This window comes from Aquarana catesbeiana, linkage group LG05 (genome assembly GCF_042186555.1).
Source record: "Aquarana catesbeiana isolate 2022-GZ linkage group LG05, ASM4218655v1, whole genome shotgun sequence".
NCBI classification, from domain to species: domain Eukaryota; kingdom Metazoa; phylum Chordata; class Amphibia; order Anura; family Ranidae; genus Aquarana; species Aquarana catesbeiana.
In genome coordinates, this window is record NC_133328.1 from 39,983,905 (window position 1) to 39,998,400 (window position 14,496).

General features: G+C 45.0%; 1 protein-coding gene across 7 annotated transcripts in view; it reads right to left on the bottom strand.

Moving 5' to 3' along the window:
• The window catches only part of AKAP9 (A-kinase anchoring protein 9), a 377,557-nt gene that overhangs the window by 61,915 nt on the left and 301,146 nt on the right, over positions 1–14,496 (bottom strand). The gene's annotated exons all lie outside the window — the stretch shown is intronic.

Genomic DNA, 14,496 nt, shown 5'->3' on the forward strand with positions numbered 1-14,496 from the left:
TTTATTATAAAAACACAAAAAAAAAAAAAACAAAAGAAAGTAATCACTTTTTTGAAAGTCAAGTGTACAATTTTAATGCGTTAGCTTATCTGACTGACATTTCTCTAGAGAAGACCTGGGCAAATAGTGGCCACATTCAGCCCTTAGCCTCTCCCTCACCCACGAAGGTAATAATAACTGTAAGCGCATATACAAAAAAAAATGCATACAATAATGGGGGTATATTAGGTTAGTCAGGCATTTAGTCCATGGCCATGGTATTGGCAGTCAAGGGGTTAATTAAGTATCTGACAGTTCAGAGTAAATAAAGCAGGCTGGTGGGATGGTTGATCCAAAGAGGTGGCTTCTGTCCTCAGAGAGCTGGTTCTGTGGTAGGCAAGAGGGGGTGAAGAAAGGAAGCGTCACCTGAGTGCAGTATTAGTATGAACGTTCTTTTTCGACCAGCAGGTTGATCAAAAAAAAAAAAAAAAAAAAAAGATCCGATTCCCCAATCCACATATTTATGTTTGATGGGGGAATCCTCCCTGCTGAGCTATTGTAATATGACAGCTGGGGGAGACTTCCCCACCATCAGAATAAAATAAACCCTCTAAAGAGAGACTCTAAGGGCCCTGGGCCAACTCGTTAAAATGGATGCTGGCCTTCTATAGAGAGCCTATGCCAGTATTAAAGTAAACGGTATTCTATCACAGCCCTTTGGTATTAAGAACGGGACAAGGCAGGGCTATCTCCTGTCACCTTTACTATTTATATTGATTATAGAGGCGTATAGATTAAGAGACGTTGCTTTGTAATATTAGAGGGAACCCAAATGTTCATAGTTTCAGGGTAGGTGATGTGGAACATAAATTGCCTATGCAAACGATATACTGTTCTATAGTTCAGTGCCATTGATAACTTTACCTAACTTGATGGTAGACCTAAAGGAATTCAGTGCCTTGTCAAATTTTAAAATTAATTTTTTAAAATCTGAAATTATGCCACTGGAACTAAACAATCATTCTCATTTGAATTGAAAATGAAGGCTATTAAATATTTGGGCATATATTTAACAGCAGGTTTAACAAAATTACATTCCGAAAATTATGTTCCCTTACTTGATAAAAAGATGTGGAAGGTTGGGATGAAGCCACTTTTACGTGGCTAGACACAATTGATATAAAAATTAATGTGCTATCAAAGGTTTTATGTCTCTTACAGATGGTGCCTATTGTGCTTCCAAAGACTTTCTTTTTTCAGCAGGTTTTTACTTTTGTGTGCAGGAAAGCTAAACCCAGATTAGCATATCAAATCCTTATGAAGAGTAAATCAGAGGGTGGATTAGGATCTCCAAATGTGAAAAATTATTATAGAGCAGTGGCGCTGACTAGAATACTTACCTGGAAACATCATGGAAATCAAAAAATATGGGTTAGCATTGAAGAGAGAGTATGGAAGACCGTAAGATAGCCGATGCCTCGTGGGTTCCAAGGACATACTGAGTACTTACATACATATTGAATACTACCTCACATCTCACTATGCAAACCCTGAAGTTATGGTATATTATAAACAAACAGGGAACATAATCTCCACCTGTATCTCATCCTACCGTTCCCTCCGGGTGAATCTCTTACATTCTTCAAGAAATGGGCAGTGGATGGGGATACTAGCTGTCTTAAATTGACGTGTGCTGGGAGATTACGCCCATTAGAGGACCTCAGAGAAGTTTATGGACAATTCCCCTTAGATGCTTGACAATATCAACAGTTACAACATTTTACGGTCTCTCATCTGAGGGAACTTAGAAGGGCAGAAACCCTTATGGGATTTCAAGCCTTGTGGCTCAAGCTCCCAGTTGATAGGGAGCTACTATCCACCACTTATAAATTAACTATTATGGACCACTTACAAAGTCTTAGTTTTTTTAGGCAATGGGAGGTGGTGTTAGGGCATAGTTTCTCTGAGGTGCAAAGATGTGCAATCCTGAATCTGGCCCACTCCTCCTTTGTCTGTGCAAATACACAAGAGAGGAATTATAAACTTTTAACAAGGTGGTACAGATTCCCAAAGTTAGGGGCTTTGTTGTACCCATGTGTTTCAGACAGGTGCTAGAGGGGATGTGTTCAGCAGGGTACGTACATCCACATGTGGTGGGAATGTGCCAAGCTTAAACCATTCTGGATGGAAATCAGGAAACTGATTTTATATATTACTTCAGTACAAATATAAGATGACCTGACGCATTGCCTACTGCATGCTGTGCCCACCCCAGAAGGATTTACTCCCTTAATGACCAGGCCACGTTACTTTAACTGACAATTGCTTGGGCGTGCGATGCTGTACCCAAATAAAATTGATATCCTTTATTTTTTACATAAATAGAGCTTTCTTTTGGTGGTATTTGATTACCTCTGCGGTTTTTACTTTTTGCGCAATAAACAAAAAAAAGACCGTCAATTTTGAAAAAAAAATATATATACTTTTGACTTTTTGCTTAATACATATCCAAAAAAAATTGTACAAGAACAAATTCCTTCATCAGTTTAGGCCAATGCAGTCTTCTACATATTTTTGGTAAAGAAAAAAATCGCAATAAGCGTATATTAATTAGTTTGCACAAAAGTTATAGCGTATAGATTTATGGCATTTTTATTTTTTACTAGTAATGGCGGTGATCAGCGATGTTTAGCGGGACTGCGACATTGCGGCGGACAGGTGGGACACTTTTTGGGACTAGTGACCTTATTACAGTGAGCAGAGCTAAAAACAGCCACTGATCACCATATGTATAAATGACACTGGCAGGCAAGGGGTTAACACTAGGGGGTGAAGTGTGTCCTAGGGAGGTGTTTCTAACTGTGGGGGGAGTGGACTGACTGGGAGGAGAGAGAGATCGCTGTTCCTGATCACTAGGAACAAACGATCACACTGTACTCTCCTGTCAGAACGGGGATCTGTTTTGTTTACATTGGCAGATCCCTGTTCTGCCTCTCTGAGGAGCGATCATGGGTGGCCGGTGGATATCGCGACTGCCGGACCAGCGCATCAGCTCTCCCACTGTGAAGCACGCCCGCAGTGTCTCGTGCACGAATTGACGTACGGTTACGTCGTTTTGCACAATAGGGCCACCCTGCCGCAGTATATTTGCAGTGGGCGGTCCTTAAGAGGTTAAGACATATAAGAGGAGTATAGTTCCTGATCTTTTAAGAGCTGCTAAAGGCTTAATCCCTGTCTAAAAAACACAAGTACCCTCTACAGGCGGTCCCCTAGTTACAAACTTATGACTTACAAAACGACTCCTACTTACAGAGGGAGACAACAGGAAGGGAAATTTATCCCGAGGAAGGGAAATTCACTCCTGTAAGAGTTAATATGGAAAAAATGTGTCTCCACTGATGCTTTATCACCTAGGCTCATTTCCACAACAACCCACAATTTTCAAAATACAACTGTCATTGGGACAGAAAGTGAGGTGAAATCTTCTGAACAGGGGCACAGACAGCAAAACACAACGTTACAGGGGTGATAACCCTTCCCTATGCCATCCATAAAGCTTAAAAAATGTTTTTTTGGCTGGAGCTACACTTAAAAAATGTACCTGTTCCGACTTACAAACTGATTCAACTTAAGGATACTTGATTAAAAGTCCGCGCTTAGGAAAATAGCTATTAAAAGGGCTGCAGCCTCCCCTTAATTAATTCCTATTTAGGAGTTAATTGAAAGTATGTAATAAAGAGATGTGGGGAATTGGCGCTGCCCTATTGACAGTAAGTATTGCTTAGAGGTCAGAAAAATAAATAAATAAGTGAATATATAGAAATAGTGACAAAAATTGTGTATATGCAAGGAAAGGAATAAATGTGTGTTCCTTAAGTGAATGTCCCCCTATAAATGCACCAAAAATGAATGAAATAATTAATTTATATAGTATAAAATCCTAAAAAGTGAATGTGCACATCTTCTGTATTGTGTAAATAAATATTTCAGTAAGTGGGTTGAGTTTACACTTGCTCCACTTCCAGTGTAAACCTTTGCATATGCAATAAACCAAACAAGACAAAAAAATAATAAAAATAGAAATATAAAAAATGTTTTTTTGTTGAAATTAGTGAGTAGCCTCCTTTTTAAAAATATTCGGGGTCCGTGAGAAAGCACACTGTTTGGGGGCTAACGGTAACCGTATGAGGTTACCACATATCCCCAATAAATATGGTGAATAAAGTGCACTGTGTATAAAGTGAAACCAAAGTGCAAAAAACCTCTATGTTACAGTATATTAAATTTCCTCAAATTTCATATATAAAAAGATAGGAGTCCAGACAATTAACACTCATATTAGAGACAGCGAGTATGAATACACCATCGGTAAAACAGTCCCTATATTGGACTCAGGCAGGAATAAAATGTCTAATATGTAGAGACAGGAACAATTGAGAACATCAGGGTCGGTTGACATGCATTTAAAAATGCTTAAGGGGCGTGACAGGAAGCCGCTCTGCATGGACGCCTGACCTGGTAGCTCTCCTCCAGCCCGCAGCTTAACGGCCTGAAAAGGGGGATTTTCAGCTCCAATATATGGGAGGAAACAGAAGGACCAGATCCTCCAGAACCCGGGGTTCGTCCCAGCCACCATCCGGCTCCGCTACGACCATCCGGACATATTTTAACCGGCCCTCCATGTCGGAGGACGAGCGGGACAAGATGGCGCCGACAGCCTCCTCCTCCGCCACGAGACCGCAACGACAGCAGTTCTCAGCGGCCCCATCTACACTCCACAATACAGCGGGACAGACTCAGGAGATGGATGGACTGACCGGCCAAGTGACTACAGCGGTGAGTCCCCCCCCGTCTCTCCCTGCACATGAGACACCCCAGAGCACACCGCGGAACGTCTCACTAGGCCGCACTGCACCTTCCTATACACAGTGCTCAGAGGCCTTCCCGCAACTACTGCGCTCACTACCAGACCCCTACCTCCCCCAGGGAGGTACGATCTCCCCCACTCCCTCTCTCCAACCGAGTGACTTTCCCCCACTGCCAGAGCCGGAGGGTGACTGGAGCAGCGACCAGGGACAAGGATCTCACCACGGAAGATTTACCCCTCAGCAAGTGCACGCCCCCCCCAAGCTCCCCCCAGTCACAGAGGCATGGGCGTCAGGGTGCCTTCAGACCGGTGGGGCAGGGGACAGACCACACCAAATCATACGCCCAGGTGGCCTGTTCACCAAACGGGACCCCCTTGGATACTCTGGCGGGGGCCCACCCCTCCCCTCCTAAGCAGAGGCCTTCATGGGGAGACCTGCAAGCACCTCAGATGCCACGCCAGCTGCAATCCCAGGATTCACACGATCCCATGCTCCCCCCAGCACTACACAGGGAATCCTCCCCTCCAAGCTACCCCCAATCTCATATGGGACACAGCTCACGCATGCAGCAGCCTATTTCCTGGCAGGACTGTCTCCAAGCCATACCTACCAAGGAGGACTTCAAACTCCTCATCGAAGAAGTTAAATCTGCATGTCGGGCGGAAATCCAGATTATTCATACTAACCTCAAACATCTCTCTGAGAGGATGGAAATGGCGGAGGAGGAAATCCAAGAGACTAAACTGGCGGTTCACCGTACCCAAATACAAGGGGCAGACTACCACTTAATGCTTCGGAACATGCAACGTCACATCGAGGACCTTGATAACAGGGGGCGCCGAAATAATATCCGAATCAGAGGTCTACCTGAATCAGAGGGTCCCGAAGACCTCCATGAAACCCTGCAACTTCTGTTTAACAACCTCCTGGGGGACCATTCCTTCCCCTTAAAGGAGGACATCATGCGCAAAGCACGCAATGCAAAGAAAGTGGTCTTTGAAAACACACAAATCCAGCTCTTCCCAGATCTTTCCTGGATTACCCTGCAGAAGAGAAGATTGCTCCAGCCCCTGCTTATCTTACTCCAAGAGAAAGACATTACATATCGCTGGGGCTTTCCCTTCAGCCTCACAGCCCGCCGTCAGGGTAAATCTGCAACACTACGCTTTCCGGAGGACTTGGAAAACTTTTGCGACATCTTAGAGATCCCCATCCCTCGGATGCCTGACTGGGACCTCGTGGACTTGCCAACACCACCTCCAGTGGTATGGCAGAAGATCCCCCCGACTAAACGCCCCAGAGACCAGGATTCACCTCGAGGATCTACTAAACCCAAGCCTAAAAAAGGCTGATTGGCGAGACACTTACCTCTGCCCTACCCATCCTTGCTACAACCGCTCCCCCTAAGGCCCCCTTTCAGTCATTGTGTTTTCAATGTTGGGCATTTTTCTGTTATAGGAGACTAGTTAGTATTAGTCCTGGTTGTTTCAGGCCCACTAGGCCCCCTAGTGGTTTATCCTACTAAAGTTCCTCTTTATTATTTAGTTCAGATAGCTTAATTTCAGTTGAACTTGCATTGAAAGGTTCTCTATGCCCCCCCGGACCGAGCCCTGGTTTGGGGCTCTGGCCGGGGAGACTTACTGGAACTTACTGGGGCTTGGGCGGTCTGTACTGCCCGGGCCCACAATGAATCGTTTATTCTCAATTGTGATGACAATAATTATTTTCTCTTTTTCTTCCCTCTTTTTCTCTCTATCTTTCCTTTTTCTCCCTCTCCCCACCCTCCCCTCCCCTTTGGCTTGTCACGAGTCTGGGACGGTCATCTGGTCGAGCCTTATTTATGGATCTCTTCGCCTTCCGAACCCCGTAGGAGCGTCCCAGCAGGATAAGCTAAGTAAACATGCCCCCACACACACCAAGAAACATGGTTAGATTCATATCACTTAATGTTCACGGGCTGAACTCAAATAAAAAAAGACATCTTACATTGAAAGAAATTAGGAGATCAGGGGCAGATATAGCGCTACTACAGGAAACACATTTTAACAAGGGGGGTGCCTTCGCCTTCGCATCCAGACATTACCCTCAGGTCTTTCAAGCATTCAACCCTCGCAAACGCGCAGGTGTAGCAATCTTATTTAAACACGGATCCCCGTTCAAGTGCTTAGAGTCCTTCATTGACCCAAGGGGACACTACATAATCTTACGAGGCCAGTGGCAATCGCAGGCGATAACCATTTGCAATATCTATGCTCCTAATGCACACCAGATACACTTCCTATCCAAGGTCTTTACACGCCTATTTAAGTCCCCCAACGAATGTCTGATCGTGGGAGGAGATTTCAACCTGGCGCATTCAGTGGGTTTAGATCGTCATGTGATTAACCCCACAGCCCCCCAAGCTCGAGCCGCCCGTGATTCCAAACTATTTAGACAATTAACCAGACGTCATGCCTTATTTGATACATGGCGAGCACTCCACCCAGGAGACAGACAATATACCTTTTTTTCGGCCCCCCACCGTATGCACTCCCACTTAGACTATTTCTTCGTGAATAACGCCACCCTACGGATCACAAAGACAGCCCAGATCCTTCCCATTTCTTGGTCAGACCATGCCCCAATAACCTTATCACTTGAGATGGGAGTTACGGCGCGTAAACCCAGCAACTGGCAGTTAAACAACTTTCTTCTCCAACATGTCCCGTCCAGGTCGGAACTAGAGACGACTTTGAAAAACTACTTCTTAGACAATAACACTCCCGACATCTCCCTCACCACTCTATGGGAGGCTCACAAGGCAGTTCTTAGGGGACGATGCATCGCGATCTCTTCAGCTATGAAGAAAAACGCGATAGCAACTAAACTCCAGACTGAAAAAGAACTCAAAACCCTAGAACTTCGCCTACAGGCCTCACCATCTATATCTCTCCTTAAAAAAGTAGTATGTCTCAGAACTAACCTTCGAGATCTGGCACTAGGCCAGGTGGAGAAAGCACTCTTGCGGCTAAAGCAAACCTATTATGATAAAGGCAATAAAGCCCACTCCCTCCTAGCGCGCAAACTGTCTGAACGCTCCCATATGTCCACCCCTCACCAAATTAAAGATAGGACGGGGACACTCTACATACACACCCTCAGGACATAGCCCAGACCTTTGGGGAATTCTACACAACCCTATATAACAATCCTGAGATCCCTCGTGACCCACTATCTCCTGACCTCAAGGAACGAATGCGACACTATTTAGAGGACAGTGGCCTTCCCAGACTCCAAAGAACGGACCTTGAGTCACTTAACGCCCCAATCACAGAGGAAGAAATAACAGCCACTATAAAAACTCTGCCCACACACAAATCCCCTGGACCAGACGGGCTCCCCTACGAGTACTACAAGACATTCCTCCCGATTCTTTTACCCTACATGTGTAGGATGTTTAACGCCTTCTTTCAGAACACCACCATCCCCGTGGACATGCAGAGATCATTCCTCACGCTTATCCCCAAGCCTGACAAGGACCCCTCAGTATGTGCAAGTTACAGGCCAATCGCACTTCTTAACTCCGATTTAAAGATCTTTACTAAGCTTCTCTCAATGCGATTGAACCTGATACTTCCTTCCTTAATACACAAGGACCAGGTGGGCTTTGTCCCCCTGCGTCAAGCGGGGGATAACACGAGACGAATTATTGACCTTATAGATGTGGCGAACAGGGAGGGACTAGATGCGTTGGTTTTGGGTCTTGACGCAGAAAAGGCTTTTGACCGCCTGGGTTGGCCTTTCCTGTTCGCCACGCTGCGCTGCATGGGATTCCGGGGCCCTTTTCTGCAGGCTATTAGACACTTATACACTAATCCTTCATCCCAAGTTAAGACTCCCTTTGCGTTGTCGCCGACCTTTCCGATTGCTAATGGAACTCGCCAGGGGTGCCCGCTATCACCGCTACTATTCGCGCTGTGTGTGGAGCCTCTGGCGGCGACCATCCGGAAAAACGCGAGCATACACGGGATCCCGGTGAGAGATAGGGAATTCAAGCTGGCACTGTTTGCTGACGATATCATACTTACCCTGACCCAACCCAGGATTTCACTCCCCAACCTACACGCTGAGCTTGACCTGTACAGATCCCTATCGGGCTATAAAATAAACGCAGCCAAATCTGAAGCCTTACCTATTAACATACCGGTTCAGGAGATCCAACACCTACGACAATGCTTCCCTTACCACTGGAATGATCTATCCTTAAAATACCTGGGAGTCCAGATTACCCCCTCCTACCCTACCCTATACAGAGCCAACTATCCCCCCCTTCTAAAAAATATAAGGGACCTCCTAAGAAAATGGAAGGCTCATCATATCTCCCTCTTAGGGAGGATAGCCTCGGTTAAGATGGTTATTCTGCCAAAACTGCTCTACCTATTCCAAACACTTCCCATTCCAGTCCCAACAGAGGTACTTCGGAAACTGCAGGCGGATATGATACGATATGTATGGAATTATAAGAGACATAGAATACCACGATCGGTCCTGCTGGCGTCACGAACAGACGGCGGGTTATCCTTCCCTGACATAACCAAATACTATCAGGCAGCCCAATTGCGAGCCCTGGCCTCCTGGTTTACCCAACGCTCCTATAACAAGTGGACAGAAATCGAAAAACTGTGGATGGCACCGGTCCACCCAAACAGTATGTTATGGAATGCGAGGGCGAAGGTAGACTCCTCCCAGCTTCTGGGCCCCATGCTTCACCTCAACACACTTTGGCGTAGATTGTCACGAGCCCACACACTATGCTCCGAGAGATCACTCCTTACGTCTTTTCTATATAACCCCAAAATGCCTGCAGGTCTCACACATCAGATGTCCTCCCCGTGGGCGACCAGAGACCTGTTCCACTTTGGCCACCTAGTCCACCCATGCACACGCAGGCTACTCTCCTTTGCGGAGCTTCAAAAAAAATTTGACATCCCAAAGCAGGCATTCTATGGTTACCTGCAAATCAGACACTATGCTCAATCTATCGCCCCAGACCTACAATTCTCAACCCCAACTACATTTGAGGGCCTGATACTGGAAGGCCCGGCTAGACGTGGGCTTATCTCTGACATATACCAAGTATTGAATTCCTACAGTCTCCCGGATCAGGGCAAGCACGCATACATGCTCCGTTGGGAGAAGTATCTAGGCGAGGAGATACCAGAAAACACCTGGCAGGTGATCTGGTCCCAGGCAGCCAAAAGTTCACTTTGTACTTTGTATAAGGAGAACGCATATAAAATTCTCTTTTTCTGGTACATGACGCCTGATGTACTCCGAGCCATCTACCCTTCCAGTTCGGACAGATGTTGGCGATGCTACAGAGATAGAGGGACCCTATATCATATTTATTGGTCATGCCCTAAAATAGTCCCGTTCTGGACGGAAGTTCAATTACTATTGACTCGCTTGCTGGGGGTACAGGTGCCCTGGTCTCCGAAATTATTTCTTCTTGGGGTATCTGGGTTGAATATACCCCGCCACTCTAGGAAACTGATGGGCCATGTAATCACGGCGGCGAGGTGCCTAGTCGCCCTGCGATGGAAAAAACAGACCCCTCCCACTCAAACAGATCTTTACACCAGAATAAAGGATATAGAGCTCATGGAAAAAATGACAGCCCATTTACAAGATAGACTGGAAATACATGACAAAGTCTGGGAGGACTGGCAAAGGCGGGAGGACCCACCCTAGGCTGGCGACAGAGCCTCCCTCCCCCCCTCATCCCCCCTCCTTCCTATATTCTCTTTTCTCCTCCTTTCTCTTTCTAATATCCTTTTCCTTATCGTTGGACTATGTCCAGTACAAAATAGAAATCTGTTGGTTGACAAATTTTGCGGATGAAGAATTTACTACATCTTTACTTTATCTAGATGAATATATCCTATTGCCTACTGAATATCAGTTTGAATGTCTACCAATTGTACTCTGTATTGAGCAAACTACAATTCTTTTGTATTTTTATATACCTGTGACCAATAAAAATTGTTATTTGGAAAAATAAAAATGCTCAAGGGGTGATATGAGGTGACTTCCGTGCAAGTAGAAGCTGGTGACTCCAAGTGCTCCCCCCCGTGCTCCCCCACTCACCAGACTCCGTCACCCCCAAGGGGTTATTAGACAGAGGAGTGGGTGTCTTTGGGTAGCTGCCTCTGATGGTTGTCCCTCTTAGGCTTCACTGCACCATGAGTTTCTTCCGTATAGACCGATAATGAGGGTCCCCTTGTGCTGATCAAGGCCCGGGTACCTCCGCTACTATCCACCTCCGTGCTGCTAAATCTTGAGATTGATTTTCTTTGTTATGCTTATCTTAGAGGCCTCTAGCTTCCTGAGCATATCTGACGCTGCTATCAACTCTGCTATCAGCTCTGCCTCACCTCTGACGCTCCCTCCTTGGGGTTAACAGAGATAAGCATAACAAAGAAAATCAATCTCAAGATTTAGCAGCACGGAGGTGGATAGTAGCGGAGGTACCCGGGCCTGGATCAGCACAAGGGGACCCTCATTATCGGTCTATACGGAAGAAACTCATGGTGCAGTGAAGCCTAAGAGGGACAACCATCAGAGGCAGCTACCCAAAGACACCCACTCCTCTGCCTAATACCCCCTTGGGGGTGACGGAGTCTGGTGAGTGGGGGAGCATGGGGGGGGGGCACTTGGAGTCACCAGCTTCTACTTGCACGGAAGTCACCTCATATCACCCCTTGAGCATTTTTAAATGCATGTCAACCGACCCTGATGTTCTCAATTGTTCCTGTCTCTACATATTAGACATTTTATTCCTGCCTGAGTCCAATATAGGGACTGTTTTACCAATGGTGTATTCATACTCGCTGTCTCTAATATGAGTGTTAATTGTCTGGACTCCTATCTTTTTATATATGAAATTTGAGGAAATTTAATATACTGTAACATAGAGGTTTTTTGCACTTTGGTTTCACTTTATACACAGTGCACTTTATTCACCATATTTATTGGGGATATGTGGTAACCTCATACGGTTACCGTTAGCCCCCAAACAGTGTGCTTTCTCACGGACCCCGAATATTTTTAAAAAGGAGGCTACTCACTAATTTCAACAAAAAATTTTTTTTATATTTCTATTTTTATTATTTTTTTGTCTTGTTTGGTTTATTGCATATGCAAAGGTTCACACTGGAAGTGGAGCAAGTGTAAACTCAACCCACTTACTGAAATATTTATTTACACAATACAGAAGATGTGCACATTCACTTTTTAGGATTTTATACTATATAAATTAATTATTTCATTCATTTTTGGTGCATTTATAGGGGGACATTCACTTAAGGAACACACATTTATTCCTTTCCTTGCATATACACAATTTTTGTCACTATTTCTATATATTCACTTATTTGATTCAACTTAAGAACCAACCTACAGACCCTATCTTGTTTGTAACCTGGGGACCACCTATATTGAGGACTAGATTAAACAGGTGAATTTCGTTATGGGAGCGGAGGACTGGATATATATGTACCAGGGAAGATATGAGATGTGTAGTCAAAAATGGATAACTTGGAAGAATGTTATCTCTCTGAGGGGGGAGAGCACTGAATAAAGGAAGGTTTGATTTGATATATGCCGGAATACATATTAATTCAGGGCATATTAAAGCCTATCATATACAGGCGGTCCCCAGGTTATGAACACAATAGGGACTGTAGGTTTTTTCTTAAATGGAATTTGTTTTAAGTCGAAACAGTGAATTTTTAAGTGTAACTTCAGCCAATGCAGGGATGTGGGATGTTCCGGGGGCTTCTGGGCATGCAGTCACGTTATCTGGGGCTCTTCTGGAGCGGGTACTAAAGTGTGGGATGTGCCTGGCGGTATCCAGTACCAGCGTGGAGCACAAGCAGCCGGCATTGAGGTCCGTTCGTAAGTAGGAGTCGTTTGTAACCCGGGTGTTCGTAACTCTGGGACTGCCTCTTTAGGGTTTTTTTCCCCAAGCTCTCCCTTTTTTTTTCTTCTTGTTTTTCCTTATCCTTTCTGTTGTCCAATGGCGATGTAATTAAACAATTTAGCTGTAGATATCTATATAAGTAATGTGGAGAGAAATTGGAGTATTCTGTGTGGGGGGAAAGGGAATGGTCTTATAGGGGCAGTATATGTATGGGTTTGTGCTCTGTATTTTATATTATTGATATATTTGTACTGGAAAATCAGAAAAAAAATTACATGTTAAAAAAAAGAATACACTGAGTGGGGAAAATTCAACAGGCTGAATGTATAGAAGCCAATCAGAAGAGCAACTTCTGTACAACCAGCCTGCCCATATACATGGATTGAAATTCAACTGGTCACTGCTGAACCAGTCAATTTTCGATCCATGTATGGCCAGCTTAAGGCAGAATTAAGTTCAGTCTATATTGGTTTGGCCCTCCACAAGAGTCCCTGAGTCTCATGTGGCCCCTCGGGAAAATAAATTGCTCAACCCTGCTCTAGAGAAAATAAAGTGGGTTTGGTAAAGTGACCTATACGAGAAACAACCACAGGTTCTAAACCATCTTGGGCTGTTTCCACACCACCTTTTTCATTGCATTCTTTATTAACTTAATATGAAAGGTGGGTCTACTTTTTAGTGATGAGCTTGGCGTTTTAGGATCTGAACCCATAGGTGCAAGCCCACCAGGACACGTCAAGTTGGAAGGCAAGATCAGCAACTCTTTCAGTGCTGAAAGTTTTATATTGTAGTTGCCCACAGACTAAGAATATAAAAGAGGGGGGAAAACTATTAAAACATACTATATATTAGCACAAAACTGTTGTGATTGACAAAAAAAAAAAAGTTTTTTCTTTATATGCCCTATGATGGGGTGGCCATCATTTAGCTATAACAGACTCCACTCTTCTGAGACAGCTTTACAAAATATTTTGGAGTTTGTCTGTAGGACTTTGTAACCATTCAGCCAAAAGAGCATCTACTGATGTTGGGTATAAAGAACTGGTTCACGATCAGCATTCCAAACCATCTGAATGATGTTCAGGAGGGTAGAGGTCAGAGGTCTGTGCAATCCATTTGAATTCCTCCACAACAAGCTAAGTGAATAGGGAGCAGGCTTTGTGCATAAGGGCACAGTCATGCTGGAACAGAAAAGGGCCTTCCTCAAATTGTTATCACAGGGTTGAAAGTGAACGATTGTTTAATATGTCTTTGTATGGTGTAGCATTAACAGTACCCTTCATTGAAACCCACAAATCTTAAAAAAATGTAGAGGCTGCCCACATACTTTTAGTTGTATAGTGTACACTGACCAGGGGCGGACTGACCATTTGGGCACTCGGGCACCGACCGAGGGCCCGGGGTCAGGGGGGCCCCCATGAGCAGTTCAGTCTGCCTCTGGATGTGCCCACAGCTTATCATGCAGGATAGGGGAAGTTTATGAACCGTGGAGGTAGTCAGCTATGTCATCCCTGCCTGCAGTTGATGCGGCTATATGAGAGGACTCAGGTGCTGGCCGGGATTACAGAGCGATCATGGAGCCATGAGGAGGATAGCAGTGACAGGTGCTCCGGCCACCTCTCCTTCTGGGGAATTCAGCAGAGGGGCAGGACCACAGTATACATCCATGCCGCGGGGGAAAGCCAGTGA